The 22,640-nt window shown below is 44.0% G+C and overlaps 1 pseudogene; it reads right to left on the reverse strand.

Moving 5' to 3' along the window:
• Window positions 1–1,142: 1,142 nt before the first annotated feature.
• LOC142075005 (uncharacterized) overlaps window positions 1,143–22,640 on the reverse strand; it is an 88,385-nt pseudogene continuing 66,887 nt past the window's right edge.

Here is a 22,640-nt window from a genome sequence, read left to right on the forward strand (position 1 = left end):
CCTGCACTTGGGCCACAACAACCCCATGCAATGCTACAGGCTTGGGGAAGAGTGGCTAGAAAGCTGCCCAGAGGAAAAGGACCTGGGGGTGCTGGTTGACAGCCGGCTGAACATGAGCCGGCAGTGTGCCCAGGTGGCCAAGAAGGCCAACGGCATCCTGGCCTGTATCAGAAATAGTGTGGCCAGCAGGAGCAGGGAGGTGATCGTGCCTCTGTACTCGGCACTGGTGAGGCCGCACCTCGAATACTGTGTTCTGTTTTGGGCCACTCACTACAAGAAGGACATGGAGGTGCTGGAGCGTGTCCAGAGAAGGGCAACGAAGCTGGTGAAGGGCCTGGAGCACAAGTCTTATGAGGAGCGGCTGAGGGAACTGGGACTGTTTAGTCTGGAGAAGAGGAGGCTGAGGGGAGACCTCATCACGCTCTACAACTACCTGAAAGGAGGTTGTAGCGAGGTGGGTGTTGGTCTCTTCTGCCAAGTAACTAGTGATAGGACGAGAGGAAATGGCCTCAAGTTGCGCCAGGGGAGGTTTAGATTGGACATTAGGTAAAATTCCTTTACCGAAAGAGTGGTCAGGCCTTGGAACAGGCTGCCCAGGGAAGTGGTGGAGTCACCATCCCTGGAAGTATTTAAAAGACGTGTAGATGAGGCACTTAGGGACATGGTGTAGTGGGCATGGTGGTGTTGGGTTGATGGTTGGATTCGATGATCTTAGAGGTATTTTCCATCCTTAATGATTCTATGATTCTATGTCTAAAGGGTTATATATGCGCAATCAATCCTTTATATCACTTAGCCAAGATTTCCAAGTTTAGCATGCTATGAGTCACTTACTGAGGATCTGTTGCAGCAAGGAATCTCTCAACCTCGAGGAGTAGCCCTGAGAGGCGTCCCTACTCAGGGGGAGATCCTGGCATGCAGCCCGCTGCCGTGCAGGAGAGCTCAAAGGGCTCTTGGGCTGCCCACTATTTATGGGGGTAAGATGACTGACTTATAGTCGTATTTACATACCGACTGTAGACATTAGTTTCTTCCAAATTTGGCTTGAGTCGGACATTGACCAGCACTGTGGTTAGGTGGACGCATTGCCTATTGTGGTGTTATCTGTCTTCCCTGAATCCACTTTGAGCTGGATGCATCCATCACGACCAGACATATCCATCATGGTTGCCACAGGTGGTTATCGCTTGAGCAGGGTTATGGGAAAAGGTCAGGTCGGGGGCAGGGGGAGCACACAGTCGCACTCCACCCTGTGAATTCATCTTATTCTCACAGAGTGGTGGTACGGTCACCTCTTGCCTCTGTGCCATAAATAGTATATTGATAATGTATGCGCTTACAGATCCACAGCAAGTAGATAGTGAAGCATCGCTGTATGCTATGTATTAGTTTGTATGTTTTGGTTGGTTGGAGTTGGGTTATTTGTTTTATCATGTACCAAACCTTTATATACAGTATAATTATAAGCAATAGACACATTAATGTTAGAGTTAGTAAAATCACAACTGGGTGAAGCATAAGATTAAACACTCCTGTTGCTATTGGTGACCATCCAAGAAGAGTTTCCCACCAATGGTGTTCTCCATCCTTCTATACTCTTTCCAAGACACGGTGTCTCTCTTCTGTATCATGATGAATGGTGTTTAGAGTTTTGTGTCCATTGTTTCGGACGCGTTCTAGCAGTTGACACAGGTCATCGTGTTGTAGTAGTTTCTTCACCAATGTAAGATTCATTCTGATGGGAGTAGGCAATAAATCTTGACTTAATGTATAATTAGATTCTAATAATTAATAAGATGTAACAGGAGCTGAATAATTAAAGTCGCATCCCATAATTTTAGTGAAGTTAACAAACACAAATATTTGAGTGGTTGCTTGTATCTACAGTAATGTTATCTACGAATATAAAATCACAAAGGGTTCTCATACAAACACATCCTTTTCCAATATATACAAGTACAGTTTCAGGGACTTAATCGGGATGTATTTCAAAGTGACAAACATTTTGTTCAGTGTCAAGACATATGTCTTGGGCTTTGATGGTGTTACTCTCACAAATAAATCCTTGTTGTTGCCGTACAATGCATGCATTAACATCAACAGTTTGTAATTCGTTTCCATTTTGTTGGGCCCACACTCTATGTTCTAATGGATAGAGTATGGTTCCATTGCGATTTAATCCTAACGCAATAATTGGGTATATGGTATGTACTGAAGCATTGCGTATGTGTCCTGGTTCCGGCTGGGACAGGGTTAACTTTCTTCCCAGTACCTTGGGGGGTGTGCTGTGTTTTGGGTTTGGTATGAGAGGAGCGTTGATGGCCCATTGATGCTTTGGTTGTTGCTGGGTGGTGCTTGCACCAGGGACTTCTTGTTTCTCTTTTCGGCCTCCCATGCCCTGCCAAGTGCAGGGGAAGCTGTGGGGGGTGGGGAGCATAGCCGGGGTGGTTGACCCAGCTGGCCAATGGGGTATTCTATACTATATGACGTCATGCTCAGTATAAAAAACAGGGGTGGTGGGGGGTCTCGCCCCCATTCGTGACGTAGTCAGCGGTTGGTGAGCAGTTGCATTACCTGCTTTGTTTATTCTGCTATTGTTGTTGTTCTCATTGTTATTATTACTGTTCTACTTCGTTTTATTCCAATTATTAAACTGTTTTTATCTCAACCCGCGAGTTTTCCTACTTGTGCCCTCCCGATTCTCTCCCCCAGAGGTGGGGGGTGAGCGAGCAGCTGCCTGGGGTTTATTTGCTGGCTGGGGTTAAACTACGACAGTATGGTTAAGACAAAAGCTGTTGTCTTGTTATTGATGGGGTCATAAGTGAAATTGACTAAATACCACCAGGATTGGAATTCTTTCTCAAATTTAGTTGCATTATCCCAAATTACCTTTCAAATTTCAGTGGGTAAGGTGCCCTCTTTGTTGTCCGAAAAGCGGATTCGAGCCCGGCGTGCAAGTAACCAATTCCACACGCTCAGGAGAGATATTGTTTTATTCAGGCCTGGGTGCTCGGTGGACTTGCCACAAATCAAGCACACACGGTCTAATCACCTTTCTGCTTATATCCATGCTTCTCATGCATATTTTAAGTTTCTCTTTTACATATTCATTGAATTTCTGAGAACTAATTATAATATTACATCATCCTAGACACATGCGCACTAAAGTCTTTGGGGTCTTCTTGAGGGTCTCGAGTGGTCTCCGGTGGTCGGCAGGGTAGTGAACTCTTCGTGAACCTGTTCCTTTCTTCCCTTATAAGGTCGAGGTTTGTCTCCGAGCCACGTCTGGATCACGTTCATTTATGGTTCTTGATTTTAAGGTTAATCTTTACTAGGGTCTAACAATACTACACACCTGCAAACACAATACCTAATTTTTTAAGCATCAAATCTTCATTGTTTTAAAATTACAGAAACGAACAGAACAGTATGCAATGTTTGAAATTACAAAACGAACAAACTATACCTACTACATCATCTTCACCTTCCCTTATAATTGCTGCTACCATAGATTGCATCCACAGTTGAGCTTGGATACAACTGAGAGCTAGAGAAATTTTTTTTTGGGCTGCACCAAGTGCATGCACAATCATTTGATGGTCCCTTTCATTAATTCTTTCCCACTGAGGCAGTATATCAGATGAGAGCCATTGGTTAGTTCCCAATGCTAATAGAGAAGACTGCAATGGGTGTAAGCAGCATTGTTAGGGTTTGAGGTAGTAACATGAACACAGCACTTCCGTTTGTCATCCTGCGGGGTGCTGTAAGAGAAAAACAGAGACTTGTTTCAGTGGGGAGAGTCCAAACAGGTTACCCCGTTAAAAAGAAGGAAAAACCATCGTGCAGTAATTCTATATTTTGTATCACTGCTATCAGTAGCTTCCCAGGCAAGTGGGCCACGAGGTTTAGTTAAAGTCATAGGCACAGTATTGATGGATGGTAGATTGACCATCACAGGTTGTCCTGGCTGTAATGTTGTCAGATATTCTCTTTTCCCAGTAGGTGGAATGCTAAACTCATTTTTTTCAAAGAATGCTCACTTACAGGGCTTCCAGTAGGCCCATATGGATTATTTAATTGATGGAGTACTTTGGTAAGTCTAGTATCCCATTGAGCCTCATGTGGTTTGAGATTCCTTTTCAATAAGCCATTAGCTCTTTCTACCATTCCATTTGATTGAGGGTAGTATGGGGTGTGGAATACCCATTTAATTCCCTCTTGTCTTGCCCAATCTTGCACTTCTTTACATGAAAAATGTGAGCCATTATCACTTTGGATAACATCAGGAGTAGGTAGATTTGAGAACCAAGACAATAGCCCTCGCACTGTTTTTCGCCCATCGGCTTTCCGACACTTAGTCACCATAAGGAAGCCTGAGACTACTTCCACTCCTGTGAGGATGTATCGATATCCCGCAAAGGATTCGAATGGTCCGATATAATCAATTTGCCATGTAGACCAAAAAGTTTTCCCTTCATTGATATGTAGAGGTGGTGCTTTAGCAGGATGATCTGCTCGTAATTTCAATCTACACTGAGGACATTCTGTAAGAATAGTTTCACAAGTTTTTCTGTTTATAGGCCAGCCTTTACTCTGTGCAGCAAAGTAAAGTTCTTCTTTACCTGTGTGGCCTAGGTTTTGATGTAACCATTCTCCCAATCGATACCACTCAGGATTTAAGGTGATTTTCCTAATTTTTGTTAGCTCATCTACCTTTTGATTCCACTTTGTGGCTGGTTGATTATCCTTAGCATGAGCTTTTACCCATCCCATCTTGAAAGGTGTTTTCCTGGCTATATCTAGTAATAATTGCCAATCTTTGTTTCTCCAAACTGGGGATCTATTTACTTCCCAGTTCAAGGTTTCCCATTGACAGAGCCACTGTGTGGCACCAGCCCACACAGCATAATGTTGTCCGAAAAGCGGATTCGTGCCCGGCGTGCAAGTAACCAATTCCACACGCTCAGGAGAGATATTGTTTTATTCAGGCCTGGGTGCTCGGTGGACTTGCCACAAATCAAGCACACACGGTCTAATCACCTTTCTGTTTATATCCATGCTTCTCATACATATTTTAAGTTTCCTTGTTACATATTCATTGAATTTCTGAGAACTAATTATAATATTGCATCATCTTAAACACATGCGCACTAAAGCCTTTAGAGTCTTCTTGGGGGTCTCGGGTGGTCTCTGGTGGTTGGCAGGGCAGTGAACTCTTCATGAACTTACTTCCTCTTTACCTTATAGGGTCGCAATTTGTCCCTGAGCCATGCTTGGACCACGTCTGTTTATAGTTTCCATAGCTAAAATTAATTATCACTACTTTTAAAACACACACCTGTTAGTTACCTAACTTCTAAGCAACAAGTCTTCATTGTTTAAAATTACAGAAGCGAGCAATATAGAATCCACAACAAACTAAACTATCTATCACCATAGTGTTCTTAAATTAAAACATATACATCTTGATCTCCTCCAATCAAACACCCACTCACTAGTTTCATCATTCTGGTTTCTTATTAACTGGTCTTTTAACCCAGTTCTGCATGAGGGCTATACACGGGATGATAACACTTTGAAGATTAATGTTGATTAAGATTAACATTAACAATAAGAGTCTACATATATGATTTTTGCTCCATTCTGTGATGCCAAAACAACTGCTCTTATTTCTCCTACTTGTGCACTGCCTTCACCTTCCTCTATTACTTTTTTGCCGGTGGTAATATCTAACGCAACGGCCTTATATTGCCATTTACCATTTACCCTTTTTGCTGAATCATCTGTAAACCAAATGTTTTCTGTTGGTGTACCCTCAGTGAGGGGCGGTGCATCCAGAATGGGTGAAGGTTTAAAAGGTTGTTGTAACGCTAAAGGGTCTGTGTTTATGGGCATCTGTGTCGTGGTTTAACCTGGCAGGCAGCCAAATACCACGCAGCCGCTCACTCACTCCCCCCACCCCCAGCGGGACGGGGAGAGAATCGGAAGGGTAAGAGTGAGAAAAACTCGTGGGTTGAGATAAAGACAGTTTAATAGAACAGGGAAAAAAAGGGATAATAATAATGATAATGATAAAATATACAAAATGAGTGATGCACAATGCAATTGCTCACCACCCGCGCTGACCGATAACCAAGTAGCAATCGCTACTTCCTGGATCACGCCTACCATTCATATACTGAGCATGACATCACATGGTATGGAATACCCCATTAGCCAGCTGGGCTGGCTGTCCTGATTATGTTCCCTCCCACCTTGTGTACCTAGCTCAGTCAGTAGGCACGGGAGCTGTCCTTGGACTAGGAGGGCACTTAGCAACAACTGAAAACATCAGTGTGTCATCAACATTCTCCTCATACTAAATCCAAAACACAGCACTAGGAAGAAATTTAACCCTATCCCAGCCGAAACCAGGACAGTATCCACCCCTTATTCCATACCATTTACGTCGTGCTTAGGTCTCACATCTTTTTTTAATACATTTCAATTAACCACCACTATCTTTCTTTATATATACACACATATATATATATGCACGCACAGATATCATTCCCTCAGTCTATGGATTATCCCTCTAAAATGTCCACTGAGTTCATTTAGTCCATGACTTTGGGCTCCATCTGTTATAACAGTCTTTCAGGGCCGAAGAGATGGTGTGCGGTGTTGGGCTGTTGCATCCTGAAGCCAGTTCTCATTTCGGTACTGCTGCGCTCGTCCAGTTCTATCATCGTTGCACTTTGCTCGGTTTCATCGGAGTTAGTTCATTCTTCACTAATCTGGGTGATTTTCACTGCTATACCACTGCTATATCATAGAAATAATGATATACAATATCATGTAACAGTTGACATCAAAATTCAGTTCATTGGCTATTTTCACCCAAAATCAAATCCCCTTGAGGTACACACCGGACCTCCCCATCCTTTCGCATCACCCACCAAGTGCACCCAGGTCCTTGAGCAAAAGCAATCCCACGGATGGGTTTTCCCTTGCCAGAGGCAGGAGTAACACAGACTCTCTTCCCCAGCATATTCTTTATGTGCACGACAGGGACTTTATCTCCATCTACAGTACGTAAGAGTCTTGACTGGGCAGGGCCAGCTCGATTGGCAGATCCCCTGGTATTGTCTAACCAGGTGGCCTTTGCTAAATGTGTGTCCCAATGTTTGAATGTCCCACCACCCATTGCTCTCAGCGTAGTCTTTAGCAGCCTGTTGTATCGTTCCATTTTCCCAGAGGCTGGTGCATGGTAGGGGATGTGATAGACCCACTCAATGCCATGATCTTTGGCCCAGGTGTCTATGAGAGTGTTTCGGAAGTGAGTCCCGTTGTCTGACTCAATTCTTTCTGGGGTGCCATGTCACCACAGGACTTGCTTTTCAAGGCCCAGGATGGTGTTCCTGGCGGTGGCATGGGGCACAGGGTATGTTTCCAGCCATCCGGTGGTTGCTTCCACCATGGTGAGCACATAGCGCTTACCGTGTCGGGTTTGTGGGAGTGTGATATAATCAATCTGCCAGGCCTCCCCATATTTATATTTCAACCATCGTTCTCCATACCAAAGAGGCTTTAGTCGCTTGGCTTGTTTGATTGCAGCGCACGTTTCACATTCGTGGATAACCTGTGCAATAGTGTCCATGGTTAAGTCCACCCCTCGATCACGAGCCCATCTATATGTTGCATCTCTTCCTTGATGGCCTGACGCGTCATGGGCCCACCAAGCTATAAATAATTCACCCTTATGTTGCCAGTCCAGATCCACCTGGGCCACTTCAATCTTAGCAGCCTGGTCCACCTGCTGGTTGTTTTGGTGTTCTTCAGTGGCCCAACTCTTGGGCACGTGAGCATCTACGTGACCTACTTTTACAGTCAGGTTCTCTACCCAGGCAGCAATATCTTGCCACAATGCGGCAGCCCAGATGGGTTTACCTCTGCGCTGCCAGTTGTTCTGCTTCCACTGCTGCAACCACCCCCACAGGGCATTTGCCACCATCCATGAGTCAGTATAGAGATAAAGTACTGGCCATTTTTCTCGTTCAGCAATGTCCAAGGCCAGCTGGATGGCTTTCACCTCTGCAAACTGACTCGATTCACCTTCTCCTTCAGCAGTTTCTGCAACTTGGCGTATAGGACTCCATACAGCAGCTTTCCATCTCCAATGCTTTCCCACAAGGCGACAGGACCCATCAGTGAACAGGGCATATTGCTTCTCATTTTCTGGTAGTTTATTATACAGTGGGGCTTCTTCAGCACGTGTCACCTCCTCCTCTGTGGATATGCCAAAATCTTTGCCTTCTGGCCAGTTCATGATCACCTCCAAGATTCCTGGGCGACTGGGGTTTCCTATTCGGGCCCGTTGTGTGATCAGTGCGACCCACTTACTCCACGTAGTATCGGTTGCATGATGTGTAGAGGGGACGCTCCCTTTGAACATCCAGCCCAGCACCGGCAGTCGGGGAGCCAGGAGGAGCTGTGCTTCAGTACCAACCACTTCCGAAGCAGCTTGAATCCCTTCATATGCTGCCAATATCTCCTTCTCAGTTGGAGTGTAGCGGGCCTCGGATCCTCTGTATCCCCGACTCCAGAACCCTAAGGGTCGACTTCGTGTCTCCCCTGGTGCTTTCTGCCAGAGGCTCCAGGTAGGGCCATTCTCCCCGGCTGCGGTGTAGAGCACATTCTTTACATCTTGTCCTGCCCGGACTGGCCCAAGGGCTACTGCATGAACTATCTCCTGTTTAATTTGTTCAAAGGCTTGTCATTGCTCAGGGCCCCATTTGAAGTCGTTCTTCTTCCTGGTCACTTGATAGAGAGGGCTTACGATCTGACTGTAATTTGGAATATGCATTCTCCAAAAACCCACAATGCCTAAGAAAGCTTGTGTTTCCTTTTTGCTAGTTGGTGGGGACATGGCTGTTATTTTGTTGATCACATCTGTTGGGATCTGACGACGTCCATCTTGCCATTTTATTCCTAAAAACTGGATCTCCTGTGCAGGTCCCTTGACCTTACTTTGTTTTATGGCAAAACCGGCCTTCAGAAGGATTTGGACAATTCTCTCCCCTATCTCAAAAACTTCTTCTGCTGTGTTGCCCCATACAATGATGTCATCAATGTACTGCAGGTGTTCTGGAGCCTCACCCTGTTCCAGTGCAGTCTGGATCAGTCCATGGCAAATGGTAGGGCTGTGTTTCCACCCCTGGGGCAGTCGGTTCCAGGTGTACTGGACGCCCCTCCAAGTGAAAGCAAACTGTGGCCTGCACTCTGCCGCCAAAGGGATGGAGAAGAAGGCATTAGCAATGTCAATGGTGGCGTACCACTTGGCTGCCTTTGACTCCAGTTCGTATTGAAGTTCTAGCATGTCCGGCACGGCAGCACTCAGTGGCGGCGTGACTTCGTTCAGGCCACGATAGTCTACTGTTATTCTCCACTCTCCATTAGACTTTCGCACTGGCCATATGGGACTGTTAAAGGGTGACTGAGTCTTGCTGATCACTCCTTGGCTCTCCAGTCGACGAATCAGTTCATGGATGGGGATCAGAGAGTCTCGGTTGGTGCGGTATTGCCGCCGGTGCACCGTTGTGGTAGCGATTGGTACTTGTTCTTCAACCCTCAGCAACCCCACAACAGAAGGGTCCTCCGAAAGACCTGGCAAGGTGGACAGCTGTTTAATTTCCTCCGTCTCCAGGGCAGCTATACCAAAAGCCCACCGGTACCCTTTTGGGTCCTTGCAACTCACGTACACGTGCCTCTAGGATGAAGGTAGGTTTTCCATCCCACTGCCTCATGTCCTCTCCATGGTCACGCAGGTAAAACCACAGGGTGCCCCGTGGTGTGTACTTTCTATATCCTCTCTCTTGAGGAGAAAAACACTGACTCCTAATGGCTGAGATACTCGTCCGTACAGGTGGAGAATAGGACATATCCTCTTTGAGTTGCTGGACCTCCCGGGACAGTTTCTCCACAGCCGAGACAAGGGAGGAGGAGATAGTTTCTTCAAAATCCCGAAGTCTGCTAACCACCTCATCCACCGTTGGTGCTTCTTCCTCTGCCCAGGATAGTACTGCCAACGAACTGGCATACGATGCTGGTGCGCTCCGTACCAACTTCCGCCACATGGGTCGGGTGCACTGGACGTCATCTGGATCTTTGGGTGTTCGGGCGTCGTCCAGGTCACTATAAACCACCTCCAGCACGCCTAGTTCTCTCAGGTACTGGATACCTCTCTCCATAGTGGTCCATTTGCCTGGGCGATATATAACATCTTCCTTGAAGGGATACCTTTCCTTTACGCCTGACAGCAGTCGCCTCCAGAGGCTGAGGACCTGTGTCCCTTTTCCAATTGCTTTGTCAATACCCGCTCCCCTAGCAAGGTATCCCAGCTGTTTGGCCTCCTTCCCCTCTAATTCCAGGCTACTGGCCCCATTATCCCAGCATCGGAGCAGCCAGATAACAATATGCTCGCCTGGACGACGGCCGAAATTTTTCCGCATATCTCGCAACTCATTCAGGGATAGGGATCGGGTGGTTTCCGTCTCATTTATGAGTTCTTCCTCTTCCTCCTCCCCTCCTCGTGATGGCCCTGCTTTTCCATCATCCTTTTCTACACGACCTGACTTCCGCTTCAAAGATTTCTTCTTCTGTACAGGGGCGACGGATACCAGCGACGGTTGGTCCTCTGGTTCAGCTGTAGTACCCGTCGCGAGGGTTTGGGTAGCTGCAGTGCCTGTTGCGGGGGTTGGAGTAACTGTAGTGACTGTTGCCGGGGTCTGAGTAGCCATAGTGGTTGTCGTGGGAGTTGAAGTAGCCACGGTGCCTGTCGCAGGGGTTTGAGTAGCCACAGTGGGTGTCATGCGGGTTGAAGTAGCTACAGTGCCTGTCGTGGGGGTTTGAGTAGTCACTGTATCTGTTGCTGGGGTTGATCTCTGGACAGTATTCCTGAATAGTTGTTTAACGCTAAACAAGGCCTGAACCACATTCATGAGACATAGCAATATGAACATGCTTGTTTGAACATCCCAAGGATATTCAAAATTCTCAGGGAATATTGTGGACGTCTTCATGAAGAGGATAGAAGAAAAAGGAGTTTCTGAAGATATGGAAGGGAAGGTGAACAAGTGGGAGAAGGTGTCCCATCCTGTCTCCCCCCCTAAATTCATCCTCCGAGGTGAAGACGTAAAAAGTGTAATTATTAATAGTTTCCAAAAGATAGCTCCCAAAGAACAGGAATGATGGCAGTGCTGAGTACAGGCTCGTGACCAATAATTTTATCATAACATAAAGCCAGGTCACACAGTATAGCAAAGCAATGACCTTAATCCATTTCCCAGAGATGACCAACCCCACAGAAAAACTGATAATCAGCAGTATAGACAGCCAGTAAGGTGCTACATACCAAAACTGCAAGAACAGATCCAAAAACTCTGAGAGCAAATAAATCAACATTGTGAACAGCGAGTACTAAACTGATATAATGAATGCTTATAACAAATTTGTTTTAACCCGTTCGGGTCAGATGTGTCGTTATCTCAACCCTTCGAGCCCCACGTTGGGCGCCAAAAAGGACTGTCGTGGTTTAACCTGGCAGGCAGCCAAATACCACGCAGCCGCTCACTCACTCCCCCCACCCCCAGCGGGACGGGGAGAGAATCGGAAGGGTAAGAGTGAGAAAAACTCGTGGGTTGAGATAAAGACAGTTTAATAGAACAGGGAAAAAAAGGGAAAATAATAATGATAATGATAAAATATACAAAATGAGTGATGCACAATGCAATTGCTCACCACCCGCGCTGACCAATAACCAAGTAGCAATCCGTACTTCCTGGATCACACCTACCCTTCATATACTGAGCATGACGTCACATGGTATGGAATACCCCATTAGCCAGCTGGGCTGGCTGTCCTGATTATGTTCCTTTCTTTCCTTATAGGGTCGCAATTTGTCCCTGAGCCATGCTTGGACCACGTTTGTTTATAGTTTCCAAGGTTATTCTTCACTAGAGTCTAACAATGCTTCCAGGATACACAATTTAGACTAGTTACAATTCTACACACCTGCAAACACAACACCTGTTAGTTACCTAACTTCTAAGCAACAAGTCTTCATTGTTTAGAGTTACAGAAGCGAGCAGTATGGAATAGTAGATACTGAACCTACTGCATCACTGTGAGTCACTTACCGAGGATCTGTTGTGGCAAGGAATCTCTCAACCTCGAGGAGTAACCCTGAGAGGCGTCCCTACTCAGGGGGAGATCCTGGCATGCAGCCCGCTGCCATGCAGGAGAGCTCAAAGGGCTCTTGGGCTGCCCACTATTTATGGGGGTAAGATGATTGACCCATTGATCTCCTTGTCCACTGTTTCTTTTTCACTAATGGGGCAATTACTGTAGTTGTTGTTTGGGTCCCTATGATGCAGTAGGTACAGTCTGTTACAGTACCTCTTATTCCATACTGCTCGTTTCTTTAATTCTAAACAATGAAGACTTGTTGCTTAGGAGTTAGGTAACTAGCAGGTATTGTGTTTGCAGGTGTGTAGTATTGTTAGACCCTAGTAATGATTAACCTTGAAATTAAGAACCATAAATGATCGTGGTCCAGACATGGCTTGGAGACAAACCTCGACCTTAGAAGGAAAGAAAGGAACGGGTTCACGAAGAGTTCACTACCCTACCGATCACCAGAGACCACTTGAGACCCTCAAGAAGACCCCAAAGACTTTAGTGCGCATGTGTCTAGGATAATGTAATATTATAATTAGTTCTCAGAAATGTAATGAATATGTAAAAGAGAATCTTAAAATATGTATGAGAAGCATGGATATAAACAGAAAGTTGATTAGACCAGGTGTGCTTGATTTGTGGCAAGTCCACCGAGCACCCAGGCCTGAATAAAACAATATCTCTCCTGAGCGTGTGGAATTGGTTACTTGCACGCCGGGCACGAATCTGCTTTTCGGACAACATTCCCACAACACAATCCACAAATCCACTTTGAGCTGGATGCATCCATCACAACCAGACACATCCATCATGGTTGCCACAGGTGGTTATCGCTTGAGCAGAGTTAAGAGAAAAAGTCAGATCGGGAGCAGGGGGAGCACACCGTCACAACTACAGGGCCCTTATCTCCTCCCACAGTATGTAGGGGTTTTGTTTGGGCAGGACCAGGACGGTTAGCAGATCCTCTGGTGTTAACCAGCCAAGTGGCTTCTGCTAAATTTATATCCCAGTGCTTCCATGCCCCATCATCCAATGCTCTCAACATAGTCTTTAACAGTCCATTATATCTCTCTCAATCTTTCCAGAGGCTTGTGGGTGATAGGGGATGTGATGCACCCACTCAATGTCGTGTCTCTTGGCCCAGGAGTTTATGAGATTATTTCGGAAATGAGTCCCATTGTCTGACTCAATTCTTTCTGGGGTACCATGTCGCCACAAAATTTGCCTTTCAAGGCCCAAGATGGTGTTTCGGGCAGTGGCATGGTTTACAGGGTATGTTTCTAGCCAAACGGCAGTTGCTTCCACTGCTCCCAGTCCAGGTCCACCTGAGATACTTCAATTTTGACAGCCTTGTCTACCTGTTCATTGTTTCGATGTTCTTCAGTGGCGCGGCTTTTGGGCACGTGAGCATCTACATGACTGTCCTGGTTTCGGCTGGGATAGGGTTAAATTTCTTCCTAGTGCTGTGTTTTGGATTTAGTATGAGGAGAATGTTGATAACACACTGATGTTTTCAGTTGTTGCTAAGTGCCCTCCTAGTCCAAGGACAGCTCCCGTGCCTACTGACTGAGCTAGGTACACAAGATGGGAGGGAACATAATCAGGACAGCCAGCCCAGCTGGCCAATGGGGTATTCCATACCATGTGACGTCATGCTCAGTATATGAATGGTAGGCGTGATCCAGGAAGTACCGATTGCTACTTGGTTATCGGTCAGCGCGGGTGGTGAGCAATTGCATTGTGCATCACTCATTTTGTATATTCTATCATTATTATTATTATTATTTTCCCTTTTCTGTTCTATTAAACTGTCTTTATCTCAACCCACGAGTTTTTCTCACTCTTACCCTTCCGATTCTCTCCCCGTCCCACTGGGGGGGTGGGGGTTGTGAATGAGCGGCTGCGTGGAAAATTTGGGGGAGATCCTTTGAGAAAGGAGAAATTAATTGAGTATTGTACTAAATGGTGGCCAATGTATAAATTAGAAGATGAGGTAAAATGGCCAGAATTGGGAACTTTGCAATATAGTACTATCTTGCAACTTATGTTATTTTGTGGACAACCAGGGTAAATGGGATGAGGTCCCTTATGTGGACTTGTTCTTTACCTTGAGAAATGATCATGAAATTCGGAAGAAATGTAAACTTTTAGACTCAGATTCTAATGTGATGATGATGATGATGGAGGACAAGGAACCAAAAACGCATTGTTGTTCTGCTTGTAGTATAGGAAAACAGTGTTTAAAACTAGGAGAAGAGGAAGAAGATGTACAGATGTTGATGGCACCGAGTAAAAATGAAAGTTTTGAAACTGAAGCAAGGGGAAGTAATACATTTAGTCCAATAGCTGGCAGAACTAGGACCCAACAGGGGTCTGTCTTATTAGCACCCCTTCATCAGGCTGTGGACCTAAGGGGGGAACCAGTGTTTGTGAAAATACCTTTTACTACTTCTGATTTGATTAATTGGAAAGAATTGGTAAGATCATATAGAGAAAATCCTGCAAAGGTGCATAGATCTTTTAAGACAATTATTAACAATCATAATCCAGATTGGCAAGATATTCAAATTTTTTTAAATAATTTGTTAACTCCTGAAGAAAAGAGGGTGGTATTGGAAAAAGCTAATATGGAAAACGAAAGAATAAATGCAAGAGAAGGTCCTGCTCATTTTATGCCGACACAGGACCCAAATTGGAATCCTAATAGTAATGATGGGAAATTAATGATAAAACAGTATCAACAATTGATTTTATATGGGGTGAAAAATGGAATATCCCGTCCAAAGAATTTAGCAAAATTAACCCAGATAATTCAAGGGAAAACAGAAGACCCATCCACCTTCTATGAACGCTTATGTGAGGCAGCCAGAAAATGGACGGATTTAGAGCCTGAAAGTGATGAGAACAGGGCAATATTCACTACTTTGTTTGTTGGTTAAGCAGCCCCTGATATTCGAAAGAAATTGCAGAAAGTGGATGGCATTACAGGGATGACTATATCGCAGTTGATTGAGATTGCTTATAAAGTATATAATAATAGAGAAGAAGAAGAAAAGAAAAACCAGGAGAAAGGAAAAATAAAAGATAGGAAGCAGAAAGCTGCTATTCTGGCAGCTGCTTTTGTGAATGCTCAAGGATGTGCTGAAGGTAGGGGAAGAAGATATTTGAAAGGAAGAGGCAGAGGCTATTTAAGGAGCAAAGGTAGAAGACGTGGAAATATATTTAAACAGTCTACTCTGTTAGGGATCAATCAATGTGCTGCATACAAACAAGGACACTAGAAAAATGAGTGTCCAGAGAATAAGAAAGTTGCTGTGATTCGGCCACAGCAAATTCCACCTGAAGCTGATCTACTTATGATGGGAGAGGATTCTGAATGATGGGGACTGGGGGCAGAAAATTATATTCTCCCAGCTGAGCCCCTGGTTCCAGTAAAGCTGGGAAATAAAGCAGTTGATTTTTTAGTGGACACTGGAGCAAAATATTCTGTTATAAATACATGTAAAGGACCAATGAGTAAATTTAATGTACCTAATGTTGGGGTCACGGGAAAGAAAGAGATAAGGCCTTTTTTGAAACCTTTAAAATGTAAAATTGGAGGAAAAACATTGATGCATGAATTTTTATATATACCGGAATGCACCATGCCTCTCTTAGGATGAGATTTATTGAATAAATTGGGAGCACAAATTAACTTTAAAAAAAAGGAAAAATCCAAGTTCATTTTCCTGAAGCTAATGCCTGGCAAGCCCAAGTTTATTTATTACAGACAAACACAGAAGAATCTGAAGAAATACCAGAATAAATTAAAGACGCAGTTTACCCTTTTGTTTGGGCAACAGAAAAACCAGGAAGAGCAAAGAATGTGGAACCGGTAAAAGTTGAATTGAAAACAGGAGTTCAACCGGTAAGAAAGAAACAATATCCTATTAGTATAGAAGCCAGAAAAGGTTTGGAACGATAATAAATAATTTTCTCAAATATGGACTTTTAAGAGAATGTACTCTATCCTTCCAGTGAAAAAGCAATTAGTGGTAGACATTCATCCAGTCCATATATGCTGCTAACAACTATCAGTGAATCAAATGCACATTTCTCAGTTTTAGATTTGAAAGATGCTCTCTTCTGTATACCTCTGGAAGAAAACAGTCAAAAGATTTTTGCCTTTGAAGGGGAAGATCTGTCGACCGGGAGGAGAACTCAGCTCTGCTGGACTGTGCTGCCACGAGGGTTTAAAAATAGCCCAACCATCTTTGGAGCAGCCCTGACCAAGGAATTGGAACAGTGGTCCGGTAAGGAAGATCAAATCACCCTCCTTCAGTATGTTGATGACATCCTATTGGGAGCAGATACTATTGAGATCTGCAAAGAAAAGACTGTTAGCCTCCTAAATTTTTTGGGAATGGCTGGGTACAGGGTGTCAGAGAAGAAAGCACAAATTGCAAAACAAACTGTAATTTATATGGGATTTGAGATTTCCCAAGGACAATGAAGATTGGGAAATAATAGAAAAAAAAGCCATTTGCAAGATGGCACCCCCTCAATCTACAATATCAAGTTCTGTTAGTGGAACAAGATGACATCATTTTGAATTATCGAACAGGTATATGCCAGCAGGCCAGACCTGAGAGATGTCCCTCTCCAGACGCCGGATGAAGAATTATTTACTAATGGAAGCAGCTTTTCTGTGAAAGGAGCAAGGAGGGCTGGCTATGCCGTGGTAACTTTAACCGAAGATCAAGAAGTAAAAGCATTACCTCCAAATACATCCACCCAGAAGGCAAAAATAACAGCTTTGACAAGAGCTTTGTTGTTCATACCCATGGAGCGATATGGAAAGAGCGAAGACTTTTGTCTGCCAGTGGCTCACCTATAAAGTATGGAACAGAGATTTTAAATTTATTGGACTATTACAGTGCAAAAAAAATGATCTAGGATGATGGATTACTTCACATGGACAATGTATAGTAACTCCCGAAATCATGAAGAAATTGATGGTCACAAGCCATGCTGAGACATATATGGGAGTAGAAGCAATGGTCGAGTCAGTAAAACGATATGCAATGGGGACTAAAATATTATTAATTCCTAAAAGCGTGAGTAATAAATGTGAGATTTGTCTTAAAAATAATCCGAAAATACAAATCCGACCCCCTCCTGGAGAGGTAAGGAAAAGCATAACTCCCAGTGAGTATTAGCAAATAGATTTTTCAAAATTACCAAAGTGCAATCAATACCGATATTTATTGGTATTGGTAGATACCTTCTCTGAATGGCCAAAAGCTTTCCCGTGTTGAACCAACAAAGCAAAAGAGGTAACAAAATACTTCTTAAAGGAAATTATTCCAAGATTTGGCATCCCTTTAGGGATGTCCTCGGACAGAGGTCCACATTTTGTGGCAGAGGTTATTAAGAATGTGAGTAAGACACTAAGAAGATCACAGTTTAGTAGACAAGTAGAGAGAATGAACCAAACATTAAAAAGACAAATTTCTAAAACATGTCAGGAAGCTCAGTTGAAATGGACTGAAGCTTTACCACTTGCCTTGTTAAGAATTAGGGTAACCCCGAGAGCTAGAGAAAAAATAAGTCCATTTGAAATTCTGTATGGCAAACCTTATGATGTCAATCTAACAGGAAGGTTTGAACAAATGCACATAATAGGAGAAAAAAAGTGTTAACTGAATATCTCTTGTCTTTGAGTAAAATGGCGAGTTCTTTACACAAATATGTTCTTTTGAGGACACTTTTACCCCTTGAATTTCTGGTACATTCATTCAGTCCAGGAGACCAAGTCTACCTGCGAACATGGAAGGACGACCCCTTTGGAGAAAAGTTGAAAGGACCCTTCCAAGTGTTATTAACAACAAACACTGCTGTAAAATTAGAAGAAATAGACTCTTGGATTCATTACATCAGAATAAAGAAAATACCTCCTAGACCGTGGACATCTACACCTAAGGAACCATTGAAATTAACTTTAAAGCGTACTTGATGAGTCACCGGAGATGTTGCTGAATTATTTGTGATATTTAAAATATTTATTGTTAGAAGGGAAACCAAATTAATTAGGAAATTGTGGGTTTAGGAGTAGAAAATGTGGAGCCTGTTGATATTAATTATGACGATCAGTAAAGCTGAATCCCAATTTCTATTGCCAAAATGGGATAGAAATCGAAATATCTGGGAACTTTTAGCCCGAGAAGTAACCAACATGTCTTCTTTTTGTATTGCAGAACCTAAGTGATAATTCACAGTTAGTTGAGAAGAAAATTCAACAATTAAAGGACTTAACATCTGGATTTAAAGAACGAGAAAGATAAGATCTTTCTTGGTTATTTTCATGGCTTCCAAATTTAAATTAGCTCAAACAGTTATTTTTACTTGCAATACTGGTCGTCACCCTAGCTATAATTACTTGTTGTATGATTCAACGTATGTCTTTTTGTAGACCAAATGCTTATAAGTGAATAATGTGAGACTCATGATGCTCAACATCATAAGTCTCAAAGGGGGGAATTGATGCATAGGTACAGTCTGTTACAGTACCTCTTATTCCATACTGCTCGCTTCTTTAATTCTAAACAATGAAGACTTGTTGCTTAGGAGTCAGGTAACTAGCAGGTATTGTGTTTGCAGGTGTGTAGCATTGTTAGACCCTAGTAATGATTAACCTTGAAATTAAGAACCATAAATGATCGTGGTCCAGACATAGCTCGGAGACAAACCTCGACCTTAGAAGGAAAGAAAGGAACGGGTTCACGAAGAGTTCACTACCCTACTGACCACCAGAGACCACTCGAGACCCTCAAGAAGACCCCAAAGACTTTAGTGCGCATGTGTCTAGGATAATGTAATATTATAATTAGTTCTCGGAAATGTAATGAATATGTAAAAGAGAAACTTAAAATATGCATGAGAAGCATGGATATAAGCAGAAAGGTGATTAGACCAGGTGTGCTTGATTTGTGGCAAGTCCACTGAGCACCCAGGCCTGAATAAAACAATATCTCTCCTGAGCGTGTGGAATTGGTTACTTGCACGCCGGGCACGAATCCACTTTTCGGACAACACCTATCTCAACCATGGTGTCCTCAAATGCAGTTTTGCTCCCTGTCTCAACTATCACGTCCTCAGACATAGTTTGGGTCCCTATCTCAACTATCATGTTTTTAGATGTAGTTTGCACCCCGGTCTCAGTCATGGCATTCTCAGAGGTGGTTTGGGTCCCTGCCTCAACCACAGTCCTCTGATAGTACTGAACTGTGGCTCGGTAGGCACAGGCCAAGCCCCAGTACAGTGCTAGAAGCTGCTGGTTTTCATTGGGGTAGGCAAGGCACCCTTCTATCAGGTGGCGTGTCAGTTTACCAGGGTTACTTGCCTGTTCAGGTGTAAAGTCCCAGGCTATGGGAGGTGATAACTGCCCTAGGCACCTGCCCAAATCCTTCCACACACCCTGCCACCCAGGGACCGGCCGCCTCGGGGCACATTTCAGTATCTCCTCACCCAAAAGGTGGCTTCTCTTACACCAGGATGACACCAGATTCCACAAACCCGACAATATGCCAACAGTGATAATTAGTAGTATTAAACAGCTCACGTAAGGGTGAACAAGGACCTCGGGAGCCTGCATAATAAAACCACCCACATCAATCCCGGATGTGAAAAAATAGGTGTATTCCCTCACCCTCTCCACAAGATAGCTCCCCCAGCACAGTAAGGCCATCAATGCCAGGGCAAAGCACGTAGCCATTGGTTGTATTAACATGTTCCAAATCTCAGCAAAATAAAGAGACAAGCAGTGCAGCCAACAAACTCACACAGAAGCTTGCCACTTAATAACTATTATAGCTATAGCATGCTTAATACAAAACTGCCATTGTCTCGTGCCCCACATTGGGTGCCAAAAAAGGGCTGTGGTGGATTGACCTTGGCTGGCTGCCAGGTGCCCACCAAGCCACTCTATCACTCCCCTCCTCAGCAGGACAGGGAGGGGAGAAAATAAGATGGAAAAAAACTCGTGGGTCAAGATAAAGGCAGTTTAATAAAGAAAAAGCAAAGGCCGTGCGTGGAAGCAAAGGAAAACAAAAGATTTATTCTTGACTTCCCATCAGCAGGTGATGTCCAGCCACTTCCTGTAAAGTAGGGCTTCAGTATGCGAAGCGGTTGCTCCAGAAGACAAATGTCGTAATAATGAATCCCCCCCCCCCTTTCTCTTAGCTTTTATTGCTGAGCAGCCGTCATATGGTATGGAATATCCCTTTGGTCAGTTTGGGTCAGCTGTCCTGGCTATGTCCCCTCCCAAGCTCTTGCCCACCCCCAGCCTACTGGCCTTTGGGTGTGGGGGTGGGGATGTTGGAGAGGCAGCCTTGATGCTGTGGGAGCACTGCTCAGCAGTAGCCAAAACACTGGTGTGTTATCAACACCTTTCTAGTTACAAATACAAAGCACAGCACTATGAGGGCTGCTATGGGGAAAGTTAACTCCATCCCAGCCAGACCCAATACAATTAGTTGTTCTGAAAATGCAATGTGGAAATATGTTAATGTTCCAGTTAAACTATAAATTAGTATAATTTCATTTTTAGTCTTTTGTTTGATGAAACTGCTGAAAAATGAACACATTGTTGCAGGCGGAACTGGTGATACTGACTGTGGTTATGGTTACCTGATGCTTCCACTGCAAGGATCTGCTTTTAGTCACTTAACTGCCAAATACTTAACTTTGTGAGACCAATTTTCCCTGGCTGACTAGGTCACTGGGGATGTAGCTGTAGGGTGGCAGAGCCCAGCAGACAGGCTGAAGGCAGCTGAAACTGGAGAGAACTCAATGGCAAAAGAGGGAAAATAAATGTTAGTGGCAAGAATAAATGGGAGCAAACAGGAGGAGGCACAAGCTCATAATTTTGAAAATAAAGGTCTGTGATATGTTTCCATCCAGATCATGTAGCTGAAAGCAAGAGTCTTGTCTTCTGATGCCAGTAAAGTGTTCCTCCCTGTGTTTTAGTGGCTAGTCTCGTGTTAGAAGATTACAGACAACTTTTGCTGCACGTGATGATCTCAAATTATGCCGTTGCATTGTAAGAAAGTAAAAATCTTAGATGGTTCATGTAGAGGTTTGGTGTGGTTCTCTTATTTCTTGTCTGTATTTTTTACATGTTTTTGCTTTATGTTAAGAGAACATAAAGCTGGTCAGGACGTGCCAGGTTTAACAATAAGCAAGCAAGATGTTGATTTTGGTGGATGTTTCTGAAAACTTTTATCTTAATCTTGGTAACTTATTTCCTTGGAGAAAATGGACCATACTGTGGGCTAACCACAAGGATATGAAGGTAAGTTAATGTTGGTGAAGGGCTCAGTACAAGAGTACCAGAGGCACACTTATGAGGAGGGGAGTAGTTCTGTATTTTGTGCACTGTGTGGATAATGTGTTAAGTAGGTAAAAACAAAATACTGAGTAAGGCAGATGTTCTGTCAGGTGAATGGTATGTGCTCATGCAATTAAAGGCTAATGAGTAACACATGCCTGCAAGGGCTTGAAGGTTGCACAAGCTTGTGTTTCCTGGCCTTCCGTCAGGTTCTGTATTTCTCATCTCGCTTGACCTTAATTTTCTTTGAATACCTTTCTCTTATTGCTTAACAAGGATGGTCCTGATGTTAGAATAGTTTCCTGTTGTATGAAGGGGAAAAATAACATCAAAAAATGGATTAGAAAAAAAGAGATGGAGCTTCTGTAAAATTTTTAGGAGCAAGCACAGTCTTGTGGGTGAAGATGAGGGCATCCTCCAAGTAAACTGGGGTGTAGAAGTGCCCTTACCTAACAGGTGCATCATTGCTAGAGTTGGGCAGGAGGGGGGAAAGGCCAGAGCTCTCCAAGGAGGTGAGGCTGATACTTGACTGAAACGAAATAGAAAGAAGTATGTGCAGCCTGGCTTAACTCATGCATTGGTCAAAACTGGGCAGCTACAGTGTAGGTTAAATCTGTATTTTTCTTCAGCAATTTTTTTTTGTCTGTTTAGCTGCTGTTAGACTTCTGAAAGGCAGATGGTCTCACCTTTGAATTTTTGGCAGATCTTGTGGTACAGAAGCAGCAAGTCAGTAGCAAAAGAACAGGCCCAGAAGCTGCCCCACTTGGGCTCAGAAAGCAGGACATAGACCAAGACACCTTTATCCACCAGGACTCACTCACTGGCTGGCTTCTTCCCTTGGATACCTGATGACAGGTAGTGATTACAGCTGGAGCTGACTTCAAGGAGCGAGGGTAGAGAGGTAAGGCTGGAGCAGAAACTGCTTTAATAGAGAGTGAAAAATAATTTCTAAAGAAATAGCAAGAACAAACAGTGAAGAGGACTATAAAGAGGCACAGCTTGTGGGGCTGGGTGGTGGAAGAGCTCAGTGTTTAGCAGAAACAGCTGAGGAAAATGA

The sequence above is a fragment of the Calonectris borealis genome, chromosome W, assembly GCF_964195595.1.
Source record: "Calonectris borealis chromosome W, bCalBor7.hap1.2, whole genome shotgun sequence".
Taxonomy (NCBI): domain Eukaryota; kingdom Metazoa; phylum Chordata; class Aves; order Procellariiformes; family Procellariidae; genus Calonectris; species Calonectris borealis.